Source organism: Tamandua tetradactyla, chromosome 6 (genome assembly GCF_023851605.1).
Source record: "Tamandua tetradactyla isolate mTamTet1 chromosome 6, mTamTet1.pri, whole genome shotgun sequence".
NCBI lineage: Eukaryota > Metazoa > Chordata > Mammalia > Pilosa > Myrmecophagidae > Tamandua > Tamandua tetradactyla.
In genome coordinates, this window is record NC_135332.1 from 178,704,627 (window position 1) to 178,720,557 (window position 15,931).

At 37.9% G+C, this 15,931-nt stretch overlaps 1 long non-coding RNA gene across 5 annotated transcripts in view; it reads right to left on the reverse strand.

Moving 5' to 3' along the window:
* Nucleotides 1-1,082: 1,082 nt before the first annotated feature.
* LOC143689084 (uncharacterized) overlaps nucleotides 1,083-15,931 on the reverse strand; it is a 47,270-nt gene continuing 32,421 nt past the window's right edge. For 4 of the 5 annotated variants that reach the window (XR_013178559.1, XR_013178556.1, XR_013178557.1 and 1 more), the window contains 3 exons: nucleotides 13,266-13,407; nucleotides 9,405-9,428; nucleotides 1,085-8,043 (listed from right to left, as the gene is read on the reverse strand). This is a non-coding gene — a long non-coding RNA (uncharacterized LOC143689084). Of the gene's footprint in view, nucleotides 8,044-9,404; nucleotides 9,429-10,073; nucleotides 13,408-15,931 lie in introns of all 5 variants that reach the window. The other variant, XR_013178558.1, reaches the window with a different exon arrangement.

Consider the following 15,931-nt stretch of genomic DNA (forward strand, 5'->3'; position numbering starts at 1 on the left):
TTTCCCTGGGTGTTCGACCCCACAGGTTGAAAGATTTTTCTGTGCAATCTCTGGGTTCTGTTTTTCTTATCCTGCCCAGTAGGTGGCGCTCGTGGCACACGTTTGTCTATGGGTTCCACCAGTGAAAGTTGCTGTGGGTCCTTTAACTCTGGAAAATTCTCGCCGTAGGGGAGGTTCGGCAGCCAAAGCGTCTTGGAAGAATGCCAGCCGGCCTGGGGTTCCGAATGCGGGGAGGGTCGCCGGCCGCCGCAGCACGGGAGAGCGTCCGGCCGAATTAGCTAGTCGGCCCGGGGCACCAAGCGTGGCGGGAGGGCGCCAGCTGTCGCAGCCCAGGAGAGTGCACTATTCCCAGCCAACGGGGGAGTCACGTGTTTGGAAGGGATCCCCCGGTCACTGTTCTCCGCAGTCTGGGGGTTTCCGACCCAACTATCTCAGTTGTTCCGGGGGGCCTCGTGTGGTGGGGGCACCAGCCGCCGCGGCCTAAGGGGACCGCCTCTCCAATTCTACCAGCTGGCCTGGGAAGGTGGAAGGGAGGGACTCCAGTCGCTTGCCGTCCCACCCAGGAAAGCCCGTGCCCCTTGGTGATCTCACCGGAGCTGGTTCTCCCAGATAGTCAGCCGTTCCAGGATGGGGTACGCCGTCCCTTTGCTCTCCCTCATGGCTCCAGGAGCTGCTCTGTATTATCTCCACTCCCCCAGTAGCTGTTCTGGAGGAGGAAAGGTGAGGGCGGCAAGGCTGTAGAGGCTGGTGGTGGAGGAGCCGGTGAAGGCGGGGGAAGAGGGCACCATGGTGGTTGGAGAGCGGCCGGAGCAGGAGGGGGAGGAGGGGGGAGAAGGAGGGCGGGCGGGTCGGCTGCTGCGGGGCGTGGGCGCCGCGCGGCGGGCCGGCGGAGAAAGAGAGGGGAGAAGGAGGGCGGGCGGGTCGGCTGCTGCGGGGCGTGGGCGCCGCGCGGCGGGCCGGCGGAGAAAGAGAGGGGAGAAGGAGGGCAGGCGGGTCGGCTGCTGCGGGGCATGGGCGCCGCGCGGCGGGCCGGCGGAGAAAGAGAGGGGAGAAGCTCTCATATCATTTTTTATATCCCCAAACCAAAAGGTAGGGCAAATGTGGTGAGCGAGGCTCAATACATTTATATAAATGGCATAAAATCAGTGAATCATGTTAAGAGAAAAGGTCTAAGAATCCAAGCCTACTGAAATCTACTTCTGTGTTTCAAACACCCAACTCCCAAGCCTAATACTTTTTAACAAAAGGATTATAAAAAATAGTTGCTATTCACAAACTGATTAGATAGTTCTCCAAAGTGGTATTTACAAAATTTATAGATGTCATATCACGGCCACCTTGTTGACCTTGGGGTCCTTAGATTCTGGAAACAAGTAGGATCTTTCAGTTTTTCAGGTTTCATCTGCAATCCCCCATGCTGTCTCAGGGGGACATTTACCTATGCCTGCCTAATGTTGTGTCCTGGGACAAAATGACTGTCCCCCGGGCAGTGTGACTGTAAGAGCCTATATTCTTTGTTCTCACTCTCCAGAACATGACTACTGTTTGGTCAACTATGTAGGTAACCTAGAAAATGGCAACTGTAGCTACCACTGCATGTCACCCCTTACCTACCAAACTCGAGCTGTTCTTCAGAGCCCACCTCAAGTCCTACCTCCTGTAGGGACCCTCCCTAAGTACTCTGTCCACACCCATGTCTTCTTTCACTTGTCTTTGGTAACACTTGTTTCCCCTTATTAGACTAATACTTGGATCTTAACTTTCTTATATTGCTGGTTGTTTTAGACTAATACTTGGATCCTAACTTTCTTATATTGTTGGTTGTTTTGGGTTGAACATTTTTTGAAACCAGATACATGGATTCAAATGCTAGCTCAGGGACCTGTTACATTTTATTTAAGTACTCCATCTGGTTCCACATGAGAAACAGGGATGATACCTTGTCAGGAAATGTAAGGACAACAAATAATATCATGTACCTAGTTTACCTCCATCTAACGTATGGAAGTGCTCAACAAATGTTTAATTTAAAATATGGGAAGGAACAATGCCTTATTCTTTTCTCATTCTTTATATAACCTGGTATGGATGGGCTACAAAGCAGATGTAGATGAATTTTCATAACATTACCTTATTTGATTATATGACTCACCTCTGTCATAGGGAAACCAAAGGGAGTACGTGTCTTTTCCCTTCCCAATTACAATTAGGCCATGAATGGTGATAGTATTGCTTTTAGAAGGCTCCTAGCAAAGAATCTTTAAAAGACAATACAATCAGGTATGTTTACTCCATTGTAAACTTGGAGTGGATTTAATGGTTTGCCCTTAGCATAAAGGAAATTAATCCCTGAGAAAGCAATGCTTTAATATTTGATAGAAGAGCCTGTTTTATGGATTCCCAGAAAGTTTCTCCTTCTTTCTTATTCATCTAATCTCTCAATATCCTTTGTTTTACAGATTCACAAAATTGAAAGGGAACTTGATATGTCTCTACAATATATGGTGTAGACCTTATGTCATTATTCATATTTAAAGAATCAACTTCCAAGTTGCCATGTTTCAAAATAACTAAACCTGCCTGCACTAAAATGCTTCCAAAAGAATGAGTTTTTTAATTAAACAAGGACTCAGCATGACCTTGGGCAATTCACTTACCAAAGTCTGTTTATTTAAAATATGAGTTTGAAGAGCTGAGGTCTTTAGAACAATTATTTTATAATTCTAAGCCAAGGTGATTTAAAAATAAATAAAATATCAGTAAAATAACCTTTTCATGTTTGACAATAAATGAAAAACAGTAAAATAAGCTCCTTTTCGTGTTTTACAAGGTATGATTTTTTATTCTGCTGCCCTTTCTAAGAACTAAAACATGACCAGTAAGTCTTACCCCCCTTATCCATATATCCCCAGAGCTCATTGCTATGCTGCAGTTTGTGGACATCCTATTTGTGTGATTTTATAATTTTATTACATATATATTTTCTCTTAAAAATAAAGTTACATAAATGGTCTTATACAGTATTAGCCTTCTGTTATTTGCTTTTTCTTACTTAAAGCAGTTTGAGAGTAATCCATATCAACAGTAATCCACTTTAAGTTTCAATTATGATAATAATGTTATATATTATCTTTCTGCAATGATTAGCAAAATGTTTTATATTTTAGGCTTTGAAGGTCACATACTCTAATGCATATTCTTATATCATTTATTTATTTGCATGGGCAGGCACCTGGAATCGAACCCGGGTCTCCGGCATGGCAGGCGAGAACTCTGCCTGCTGAGTCACTGTGGCCTGCCTCATATTCTTCTTTTGATAATCCTTTAAACATGTCAAAAGCATTCTTAGCTCACACGCTACAGACTGAATTCGACTGGAGACCCTAGTGCTAGGGTCATGTAGGTTATATATTTTTCCATGGTTACTTCAAACATCTCTGTGAGAAACATTTTAGTACACATAAACAGTGTATTGTGGGAGTACTAACGTAGGTGCCTACTTTCTGAAAAATACAAAATCAGAAATACACAAAACACGATTGCTTAAAAGCAAGGCTGAAGATAAGGCTAATCATGGGATAAAAACAATTACTTATTTAGCTGCACGGCTCTAAACTGGCAGCCCTTCTTAATAACAAAGCTGAACTCATGATATAGTAAACTCATAAAATCTGCTAGATATTAATCAATTAAAGCAAAATTCTAAAAAACATTAGAGTATCTAATGTACTCTCTCAAAGCGGCAGACTGTTGTTGTCTTCCCACTATTTCATATAAAGAGAAAATAACCTTTTCCAAAAAATCAAATTGTTTTATTACATGTTTTCCTCCTAATTTGACTGTAATCTTTGTGTGAATGAGTGTCAAGGTCCTGATCCATGGATGGTGGAAGGTTAAAACATGATTAGTGTAGGAGACAGTGGTAGTTCATAAAGCTATTTATTGTTAATCTCTTCAAATGTAGCTGAATTTAAACTGAAATATCAGTGCTTCCTATTTAGAGCTAATTAAAAAAAATTCTTGGCTTATAATAAAAATACCAATATGATTTTCCAGTTTGTGGAAAATGCAATTTGGTCTTCTGTCCCCCTGCTACAAATATCTACAACCTTCAAATGTCCTGACAATTTCTAAACCTAAATAAAATCCAGAGATTGGTTTATTTTTAAAAAAGACTTAGATGTAAAATTGGGCCTTCATGTAACGCATAATTTCAACTTTTCTAAAGTGAGGACAAAATGTTAAGCGTTCCTGTTTTCTCGACATCTTTGCCAATCCTTGGTATCATCTGATTGCATATGAAATAGTATCTTATATTAATTTGCAGTTTCTTGATTACCAGTGAGCTATATTTTTTTGTTTATGCATTAACTGTTTTTCTCTTTTTGTCTTTCATTTATTGTTTTTAATGAATGATGGAAACCTTTATATAATCTGGATACTTCTTTTGCCAGTTAATGTTTTATCTCAGCACAAGTACACTACATGTCAGTGGCTTACTTTATATTAAGGCTTTAAATTTAATAGTCAGATGCATCAACCTTTCCTTTATGACTCACTTCTACACCACATTCAAGAACATCTTTACATTGTGTCATATTTTTTCTCCTGATATTGGCAATTTATACTTTCTTTCTAGAATACTCTTGATCTGCCTTGTTAGTTTATCATGGTTACTAAACTTCAAAGAACAGATCTTTTGGCTTTGTTGACTTTATTTATGCTTGTTATTTATCTGATTTCTAGTCTTTGTAATAATTTTCTTGCTCGTCTTCTTCTAGCTTCTTAAAAATGGGAGTTTTGACCACTGATTTTCAGTCTTGTTTCTTTTCTGTATATATTTAAAGCTATTAATTTTCCCTCTATACACTGCCTTGACTGCAATTCACAAGTTTTGGTACGTCATATCTTCACTATTGTTCACTTCAAAATATTTTAAAGTCACCGTCGATTTATTCTTTGACATAGGCTATTTATAAATCCATTACTTACTTTTCAAACGGTTGGGGTATTATCTAGTTATTTAAAAATTACTGGTTTCCAGCTTAAGTCCACTGTGCTCAGCAAACATAAGAATAATATTGATCTCTGAAATTTAGGCTTGCCCAGGTTTATTTATTGAGACTCACCAAATGGTCAATTTCGTAAATGATTGATGTTTACTTAAAGAAAATGTGAATTGTCCTTTTTAAGTGTATAACATACATAAATTAGTTCAAGTTTAGTGACTGTATTATTTAGATTGATTGTTTTGTCTGGATATCCAATCAGCTATTGAAAAAAAGTGTATTTATCCCAATGAATTGAAAACTTAGGTCCACATAAAAACCTACACAGAAATGCTCATAGCAGCTATATTCATAATCGCCACAAATTAGAAGCAGGCTAGATATCCTTCAGTAGGTAAATGGACAAAGTGTGGTATATCCTTTTAATGAAGTGAAAGTTATTAAACTATGAAGACATGGAGGAATCTTAAGTGCATATTGCTAGTGAAATAAGTACCTGATAAAGCTATATATACTACAATTTCAACTTTATGACATTCTGGAAAAGGCAAAACTATAGAGGCAGTAAAAAAAAATCAGTGGTTGCCAGGGGTTCAGAAGGAGGGAAGGGATGGATGGATGAAATAGATGGCACACAGCATTTCTAGGGCAGTGAAACTATTCTATATAATACTGTAATTGTGCATCTAATTTTGACATTAGATATTTGTCAAAACTCACAGAATTGTACATTAGTTAACCTTAATGTAAACTATGGACTTTAGTTAATGTACCAACATCTGTTCAGTTCTAACAAATGAACCACACTAATTCAAGCTATCAATAAGAGAAACTGGGATGGGGTGGGTGGGAAATTTCTGTATATCCCACCTGTGTGTTTTTCTGTAAACCTACAACAGTTCTGACAATACTTTTAAGAAAGGTTTCCAGCTTTGATTATAGATTTATTTTTCCTTACTAGCCATTTTTATCTTGTGTTTAAATTTATGTGGGGGTACATATGGATTTAGGATCATTGTGTTTGGAGTGGATTAATTCCTTTATCACTATAAAATATTCCTTTTTAGTAATGCTTCTTGCCTGATAAAACTACAGTCACACAGTTTTCATTTCTTTTTCCGTGCTTTTGATTTCAACCTTCCTGTGCCCTTATATTTCAGATATCTCTTCTAAGCTGTACAATAAGTTTTTAAAAACTCAGTCGAATTTTTCAACTTGAATAATTTAAGTAGTGTCATTTACAGTTAGTGTTTGTGCTTCTATCATGCAATTTTTAAATTTGACCCATTTGCTTTGTGTTCCTTTTTCTATTTTGCCTTCTTCTAGAAAAAATATTTTAAGTTCTATTTTCCCCTCTTTTAAATTATTAGAGGCACATTCTATTATTCTTTTACTGCTTAACTTGTAGGTTATAATTTGCATCCTTGACTTCATTTTTCTGTGAGAAACTTAGACCGCCCATTACCTTCCTCCTGACTTCTATACTATTGTATGATGCATTTTAATTTCAGATACTTAAAAGTCAGTTTAATAGTCAATTATTACTCATATTTACCCACATGTTCGCCCCTTTCATTACTCTCCAATAATTACTGCATTCCTGGTTTCATCTGGGATCACTTTGCTCCTGCTTGAAAAAAGTCCCTTTAGCATTTCTTGTAGTATACGACTACTGATAATCTCATTTTTTCCCCTGAAGTCTTTATTTTGCCATCATATATGGAGTGAAACCCTTTAGCCTTGTCCTCTTTTCCTATTACCTGGACTGTGAGCAATGCAGCAGCCACTTTTGACCATGAGGAAAGAACACTGTGGATGTGAAAGGACAGAAAAAGGCTGGGACTCCCATGGCCTTGTGGGGCTATTACACCACACATCTAGACTAACGCTTCTGAGGAAAAGTGGACCCTGGCAGTTTCAGCCACTACTACTTTGGTTCTGTTACCAGAAGGCAAATACATTCCCGACCAATGTCCTTCATCACTTCCGAAAATTTCTTCAGTCTTTATCTCTTCCATTATAGCTGTTACCTGTAACTTCCTCTTAAATACTCCACCACTTGTACTGAGGTCTATGAGCTTCTCACCTGACGGCGTTACTTGGGACCTGATCCATTCCGGTGAGGGCCAGGATGGCCAACCGGTGATCTCATCGGGCAATCCAATCCAGAATCAAGAGGAAACTATTCTCGGGACCCTATCTGTATCCTGATCGACATCCAGAACTTTAATTTACATACTAAACAGCAATTTTTATTGGTGAAACTAGGGACTTAACTGGCATGAACTTCAAAACTGGGCCTCCAACAGTGAAATTAAAGTTTTCAATATTGTATGGACTGGCCAAAGTGGAGTTGGTCTCCTTATCCTTCCAAGAATAGGCCTTGGAAGGCCTTGGCCTGAGCTGGGATAATGCCCCCTAGTCTAATTTCCTAAAAGGTGCTATGTGCAGTCATAGACACAGGTCCGGTTTTGCCTGTAGCTCATGTTAACAGAATCCTGTCTCTTGAATGAACTTTTCAGGAAGCTGGTCCTTAGAGAACCTCAAAGGGCAGAGAGCAACTTCTCTGAGCCTGCAGAACAGGTGATACAAACTGCTTTCCTGTTAATATCTGTATTTATGAGAGAGTCAGTGTGAAAGTACTTTCATGATTACTTGGCTGCTGAAGAATGGCCTGGGGGCAGGAAGGGGGAGATAGCTAGTCCTCACACTCCTTAACAACTTCAGGGATTGGTATGGGGGACCAAAAGGTGTGCAAGATACATTAACTTCCGTCAGTTCACAACAATTGCTTCACACACATTCTATTTTCTCCTTCTTAAACGATTATATATATATGTTGGATCTTACTATTCTATCTTTTAATCTTTCATTTTCCATCTCTTTTGTGTTGCATTCTGGCTTAGTCTCTCATGTCAAAAATTTTTCTCAGATGTGGCTTGATATTCCACCAGTCCATTTTTAATTCCAATGACATTAAATGCACCCTACAAGGCACTTCTGCACGCTGTATTCATTTCTTTATTGCCAGTACCTAGAACAGTGGAAATAAGGAAAACAGTGTGAAGAAGGAAAGTGAAAAATTGATTCAATCCATAGGATCAAAATGTCAATCAAACAGGTGTTTTTTAAAGAAAGAAAAAGTAGTTTGAGAACAACATGGCCAGGACTTCTTAGAGAATTTCTACTTGCCATCTTTGCTCCAGGATAATCTTCACTGGGGGAGGGGAGGGCGCATTTAAAGACAAAAAATAAATTTATTCCATCAACAAATATTTTTCATGCCAGACACTGGTACTATGAAGATAAATAAACCAGGTTCTGTCTTCCAGGGGCTCATAATCCAAGAGGGGAAGTAGACAGCAGACAAATGAGTAATAAATTTAGCACTCAAGATGGTGCTAGGTTACAGCTAAGTGCCAAACATGATATGGCACACAAAGAAGACCAACTTTACCTGGGGAGGTCCAGGGTCAAGAAACTATTAACAATTGACATTTGAAATGAGTTTTGAAAAATGGGATTATTTCCTGAGTATTAGTATTTGCCAGGTGGTGTGCTAAGTGATTTATCTGGATTATCTAATTAAATCCTCACAACAATCTAAGACATATGTAACCCCATTTTACAGCTGAGCCCATACAGTTTAACCTAGAACTCCCTCTACTAAATACTGACACACACACACACTAAAATAGGTAACTCTATGTAGTCACGGAGGGACTTACATGATTATAAATTTCTCATTTTACATAAAAGGCAGATCAAATCAGAATGCTTAAGGAATTAGTCAAAGGTCACAGAGTAGAGTTAGAACCCTATCCTTCATTCTCTCAAGGGTCTGGTCTGTTACATTTTTTTTTTTCTGAAAATGTTATTCTTGTTCTGTATTCGCCTTTAACTCCTTCAAATAATACATCAGCTCTCAGAGCTATCACAAATCACATGCCTACTTACCAGAGGATGAAGTCATTAAATGAGGGCAGCACAAGGACACACAATTTAATAGGGTAAGCTTATATTTAAAACAAGACATTTACTATAAATAGCAGTGTTTTTATAAGCAGTGATCTGCCAAGACTGAGACACAGGTAAAACGAGTTTGCCAACTTCTATGAATACTGTTGCTTTCACCCACAATATATTACATAGAAATAAAGGAGATGAGGTATAAATGTGAATTCCAGAGTATCTGACACGATCTTAGAAAAGGCTTCCCCAGCAATCTCCATCTACCCAGTGTACCCTCTAGCCCTTCACACCCTGCAGTCAATTTTTTCTGTGACAACCTCCCTCCATGGCCTGGGTACATTCAAGTTTTGCTCTCTGCCTTATTTGCTGCCTGAGACAAGTTTAATCATTTTTAAACAAAACTAAACAGTACAGACTACTCACCTTGTTTGTTCAGTTTGAATGCTTCTGTGAAAAGAAAAAAAAAAAAAAGACTGACTGACTTCCTTAGGGTCATAATAAAAACTCTTATAGTTCTTGTACTGACTGCATGCAGCTTAGAAAACACACTTCACCTTAGAGGTTCAAGGTGTACAGTTGTTAACACTGACCAGGATTCTAATATAGACAACTTTGTTCAATGCTAGTGTGCAATTAGAATCTCCTGTTCTGGTTTAGATTTAATACACAATTAGAGAGAGAGGGTATGCAATTTCCTTACTATCACTGCATTTATTTCCCACCTTAAAAGTAAAGACTTAATTATAAATTCTATTAATTTCTGAGCCTGAAAATATACAGAAGTAAAAAAAAAAATTAGCAAACTTATCAATAAGGACAAAAGTGAAGATTTGGTAGCATAGCATACAGTGGTTCTGAAAAGGTATAAAAATAAAAATCACATACCCACATTTAAAAAAAGATTACAGATGTTCCATTCTAGATCGAATACATATTTGAGGGTAGACCTCTTTCAAGTATTTATTTTTTTGAACCTCCACAAATGACTTTGACCCACATCTCAGATAAGAGCCACTTAAGGTGTCCAGCCTGCTAGCTTGGAAGTCAGGGTTCTCTATCACTTTACCTGTTACGTAACTATAAGCAATTTACCTTTTCTGAGTCCCAGTTTCCTCAAATGAAAAATGCACTAATAACAGTTACGGCATTTATGAGAACATAATGAAAATTCTAAATAAGTACCCATACCATAATAGGTGTTCCATATACACTGGGGCAATTATGAATAGCACAGAGTAATAATGAAACATTATCTCATTTAATTGAGTGACAAATTCAGAGACACATTCAAGGACTCTTAAATCAAAGATAAATAACTGATAAAATAGTTATTTACGTATGTTTTATGATTTTAAGAAGTCCAGTGAACACAAGTCCAAAAGAGGTATTTAAGTAACTGTGAAATAAAATTTGAAGTGCTGAGAAAGCATTGTGGCAGTTTCTCTCAAGATTTTCTCTTCTTCTTTCTTGTTGACACATAAAATTTTGATGTCTTACAATCAATTACATTTCTTAGATTTAATGAGACATGGTTTTAAAAGACTAAAAGAAAATACAGGATAACATTTTTATAATATTGAGAACAGAAGGTGCCTTTCTAAGAAACAACAAAGGCCAAAAGCCACGAAGACTGTAGAACAATTTTTAAACAAAGTTAAAAAAATATGCAACAGATTAGGAGAAAACATTTATAAGGAAAAAATACCTTAGAGTCCCTAGAAAGCAGTATAACACACTAATAAACCAAAAGAAATATGGGCAAAGGATACGATCCAAACAATTTTTAAAAAAGGAACACAAACGGCCAGGTAGGAAAACATATTAAAGTCACTTTTAGACAAAAGAATGCAAAGAAAATAAATACTACTTTGCAACTATCAGATTAGTAAAAATTTAAAAAGATTAATAATGCTCTAGCAAGGAGTTGAAACAGGCACTCTCTTAAACAGTTAATGGAAGTATAAGCTGGTAGAGATTTCTGGTGATTACTCTGGCAGTATCTGGGGCATGCGAAATAGATGTGCTCCCTGACCCCCTTTATGAACAGTCCTGCAGAAAGCTGAACCAAAATATTTGCAGCAATGTCTAGAAGGGTGAAAATGAGCAACCTATGTGTCCATCAATAGGGAAGTAAATATGTTACTATGACTTTATATTTGGAATTTAAAATATCCAGTGCACGTGCAGATATAGAGCATATGCAGATACAGAAAGGTCTCCAAAATAAATGAAAAAAGGTGCAATGCAATACATATATATGATTGGCCATCTTTTGTGTAAAAAACACAAGTGTAGAAAGATAACCACTATTAACAGATCTGAGTGTAAAAGAAAAGAGGGTTGTGGGGTTGAATGGGAAGAGAATAAAGGGGCACTTTCACACTTTACTCTAAATAAAAGTTAAGATCACTGCTTCTTTCAAACCCCAGTGAATTATTCTCTAAGTCATTAATCATGTACATCGTGTCTTAGAAGTTGTATTAATTTTGTGCCTAAAGAAAATCTCTCTTTTAACCCTAAGTTTTTTGTTTTTTTTAGACCCTAGGTTTTGAAATACATCAGCACTGCACGGCGCAGAGCCAGGCAGGATTCCAGCACACCCACACTTCAGCTGACACTACCTGGGCACCCCTCGCCCCTGGGGCCACATTCTCCCAAATACCTCCTAATAGTTTCTGAACAAGCATGGCTCCCCTTCCTTTCCTCTCCAATTCCCCTCATTTGTGTCCTCACCGCTCCACTAAGGCACCCACCTGTTCTCCTGCATCCATTAGAAAGACACAATTGAAAAATGAGGCCAAACTCCAACCAAAACCATCCCAGCCAGTCCTCAAGAGCACCTAGGGCAATACATAAGATTTTACAAAGGTTCCATGCACTAGGTAACTTTCCAGAAACCTACAACCTGCAGGTGGGTCCCTGGTCCAGTTAAGTCCTGAAACCTAGAGGGGCCAGCGTCTTCAGAACATCAGCTAGTTCTATCTCCCTACCCCTTATTATTGACAGCCCTTCCAACATGAAATATTTAGAACTGCCATAGCCCAAACACACCTAAAGAGAGGGACAGAAAGATCAAAGGTGATGGTGGAGTTATACAGAGAAGATAGGACTGAACAAATGAATATAATTGCTGAATCATTAAATTGATATTTCTTTTAGTCTTTAGTATCTTAGAGCAGCTAGAAGCAAAAACCTACAACTGTGGAATTGCAACCCATGCCAAACTCTGAAATATGTTCTACAACTAACTGTGGTGCTGTGCTTTGAAATTTATGGCTTTTTTGTATATATGTTATTTTTCACAAAAAAGAAAAAACAAGTCAATTAGGATGATAAACATTTATGCCCTCTAGCCTCCTATATTCTGGAGCCAGTAGAAGGAAAAATCTGAGAGGATCGTATGGTAGCCCATGACAAACTTGGGGATCTGTCCGGTAACTACTTGTTGAAGAGTGCTTTGAAAACCATTCTTTTTTCCTCTTTGCTTTGTATATATGTTATATTTTACAATAAAAAAAGTAAAAAATGAGGAAGAGGGGTGCAAGGGTAGTTCAGTGGTAGAAGTTTCACTTGCCACGTGGGAGATCTGAGTTCAATTCTCGGCCTATGCACTTCCCAAATAAACAAGCAAACAAACAAAAAATCCAACAAATGGCGCTGCAATAAGGGGATACTCACATGGAAGAAGAATGAAATATAACTTTCACCATATAACATACAAAAAAAAAGGAAGACTGGGGGCTTTTCAATTGAAGCCCACTCAAAATAAAATGTATTGTTTCCTGTTTAAATCTTTTAATTGAAACCACTTTTAGGCATCAGATAATAAATGGGTAGTGACGTTGGGGTGTGAAGCCCTCTCCCCTTCACTCTAGCGACATCAGAGCTTCTGCGGTACGCGCGCTCACTGCAGCCTTGCTCAGGGAGGTGACTCAACCACAGCCTTGGACAGGCCACAAACTCAGTGCGGCCAGCAAAATGTGCCTTCCCTCCCAGTAGGCAGTCTCCGCTTCAGGGCCCCGAATTCTGTCACCCTGACTCAGGGTGGCCCACCATAGGGGGACAGCAGACAGCTCATCACTGCTGCTTGAGGATACCATGAGTTGGAGGCAGACACTGAGGGAGCTCATTTGGGAGCAAGGGACAAAGAAAGCACTTCCCCAGCCCCTGTGCTCCAGGCACGGAGCAAGTCCCCTGGCTCAAGTACCTAATGCGTCAGGGCAGCCTGATGTAGTCACCGTCATTTTTCTACAGAGAACTATGCAGAGAACGTGAGCAACTTACCCAAGTATCACTGAGATGACAAGTGCCGAGGCAGACCAGACATGAGGACTTGTAAACTCCCAGTGCATACCCTTCCAGGCCATGAAATGCCTCTGGACAGCTTCTGCCACTGCTAAAGGACCTCTGCTTTCACTTTTTAAAACTGTTATTGTGGTAAAATGTAAAGAACACATAATTTCCCTCTGTAACCACTTCCAAGTATACAATTCTCTATTGTTAATTACCACCGTCCTCCATTACCACAGCTTTTTATCACCTTAATAGAAACTGTACCAATTAAGCATTAACACCCCATATCCCACCCTTGCCCTTGGGTAACATGTACTCTCATTTCTGACTCTCAGGAATTTGCATATTCTATTTATTTCATATAAGGGAAACCATATAATATTTGTCCTTTTGTGTCTGGTTTATTCCACTCAACTTGAGGTCTTCAGGATTCATCCAGATTGTAGCATGCATCAGAACTTCAATCCTTTCCACAAGTTAATATTCCACCACTGTATGCATAGACCACTTTCACTTATTCATTCATTTGCTAATAGAAATGTGTGTTGCTTCCACCTTTTAGCTACTGTGAATAATGCCGCTAGGAACATCTGTGTGCAAATGGACCTCTGTTCTAAGCGTGTGTTACTTTACCAGCTCAAGATGATGAAGCATTAAGTAGAGAGACTAAAGGAAATCATTAAAGGGGAAACAGCCATAACTTAGGTTAGTCATATGGCTATGACTAACTGTGTAGGCAGTCATTTTAGACAACTGCTTTACCTTATGTCTAATTACTATGAAGCAAAAAAACTATACATATCATTAATAAATATTTGTAAATGCGAGCATGTATTAACTTTACTAAATGTTTTAACTTATGCTGATAGTACTTTCTGTATATGAATTTATTTCTAACAGTCATTTATTATCCACATAATATGGTCTTCATTTATTATCCACATAATATGGTCTTCATTTATTATCCACATAATATGGTCTTCTAGGTATCTAACGATGAAGTTGTATGAGGTTTGCAGAGATAGGCGCACACATACTCACACGTGAATATGCATGCATTAAACAAGTTACAACTGCATCTGGAGTATACCAAGACAAACAGTTAAGTAGCTGAACAGGTCCTACTGCTAAAATTTTGATACATGATAAATACCTACCCACATATAACAGAGACGGTGACCGGGATTTATAAAACCAAAAAATTTAATATTACAGAATGAATGGGCAGACATTTAGAAAGTTATGTGAAAATGAAGGATTACCAACGTCTAGTACCCAAACGCTTTTTCATTCAAATTCACACCTTTACTTGAAAAGAACTCAGTATTTTGGTTAAGGAGAAACATTCTGTGCTCCAGAGTATCCAGAGGAGAAAATTTTAAGCAAGTGATTGTTAAAAATATATAGGCTCCTCAAAACAAAAATTTTCACAGATAGTCTATAGAGTGGAATAGACTCCTAATGTCAAAATGGTTGGACTATCTAAAGGCAAGACTATACACCTTTAGGAACCATTCATATTTTTTTCCAACAGAGAAAATTTCTTTAAAAAACCCTTTTTTCCTAGGGAATTCAAGCTATTGTAAAATTTACATGGAAAACTAGTGGCAAAGAAATTTCCCAATCTTCTTCTAAAAAACAAAACAGTCCAAACCTGGTTTTTAAATATTTTTAAACAGTAGGACAAATACTGAATCCAGCTTAATAGTCTTTAAAGAAAACTTCATAAAACTAACTTTAGATTATTTTACACTTTCACAATGAACTGCAATATTTTTATTGAAACACTATATAAATTACAGAACGAATTAAGCATTTAACAAGTTTTAAATAAAACACATGGAACTCAGTGAAATGAAGACCCAATGATATGTTTTATATCCAAGTACATTATAGATCAGTTTCTTCTTAACAAAAAAAAGGTATTTTAATGTATTGAACAGTAATGTATTGAACTTAGAAAAACAGTACTTCCCCTCAAGTACAGGTCTCCCTATCTTTATTTTAGATTTCTATTTAATTGTGAATTTCTCATAACTTGCAGACATCTTCCATTCACAAAGCATTACACTTGAACTCTTAATTCTGATCCAGGTATAGACAAGAGTTTACAGATACTTGCCTCGATGCTGGAAAATGTCTTAAGTAATTTACAATTTGTAATTGTTTTCTTTTTACCTATATAGCATGTAGATATGTGACTAAAAAATGAGAAGTTAAGGCTGATCCCATGGAATTGAAAAACAAAGACATAGAAAATTAATTTTAAGTAGAGTATTTTTAATAAAAGGATAAAAACCAAAAGTATAACTTAAACCAAACACATATCCAAAACTAATATCAGTTATTAGCTTATCTTTACTTAGAAATGCATGACCACTATACTTTGAAGGAAAATAAGAGAAGAGAAGCACATTTTAAAAACAAGAATAATACCCATCCATTTATGCACAGCTTAGTATGTACCAGAAATCAGTCTACACTTTATAAGCATCAACTCATGTATAATACAGTAACACAATTACTCTCACACAATCCTATCATGAGATACTATTTATAATCCCAGTTTAGCCAATGGAAGAAACTGAGGCCTGGGGAGATTAATAACTTCCTCAGAGGAACACAGCTGGTAAGAGGCAGTGCCAGCCCTCGAGCCC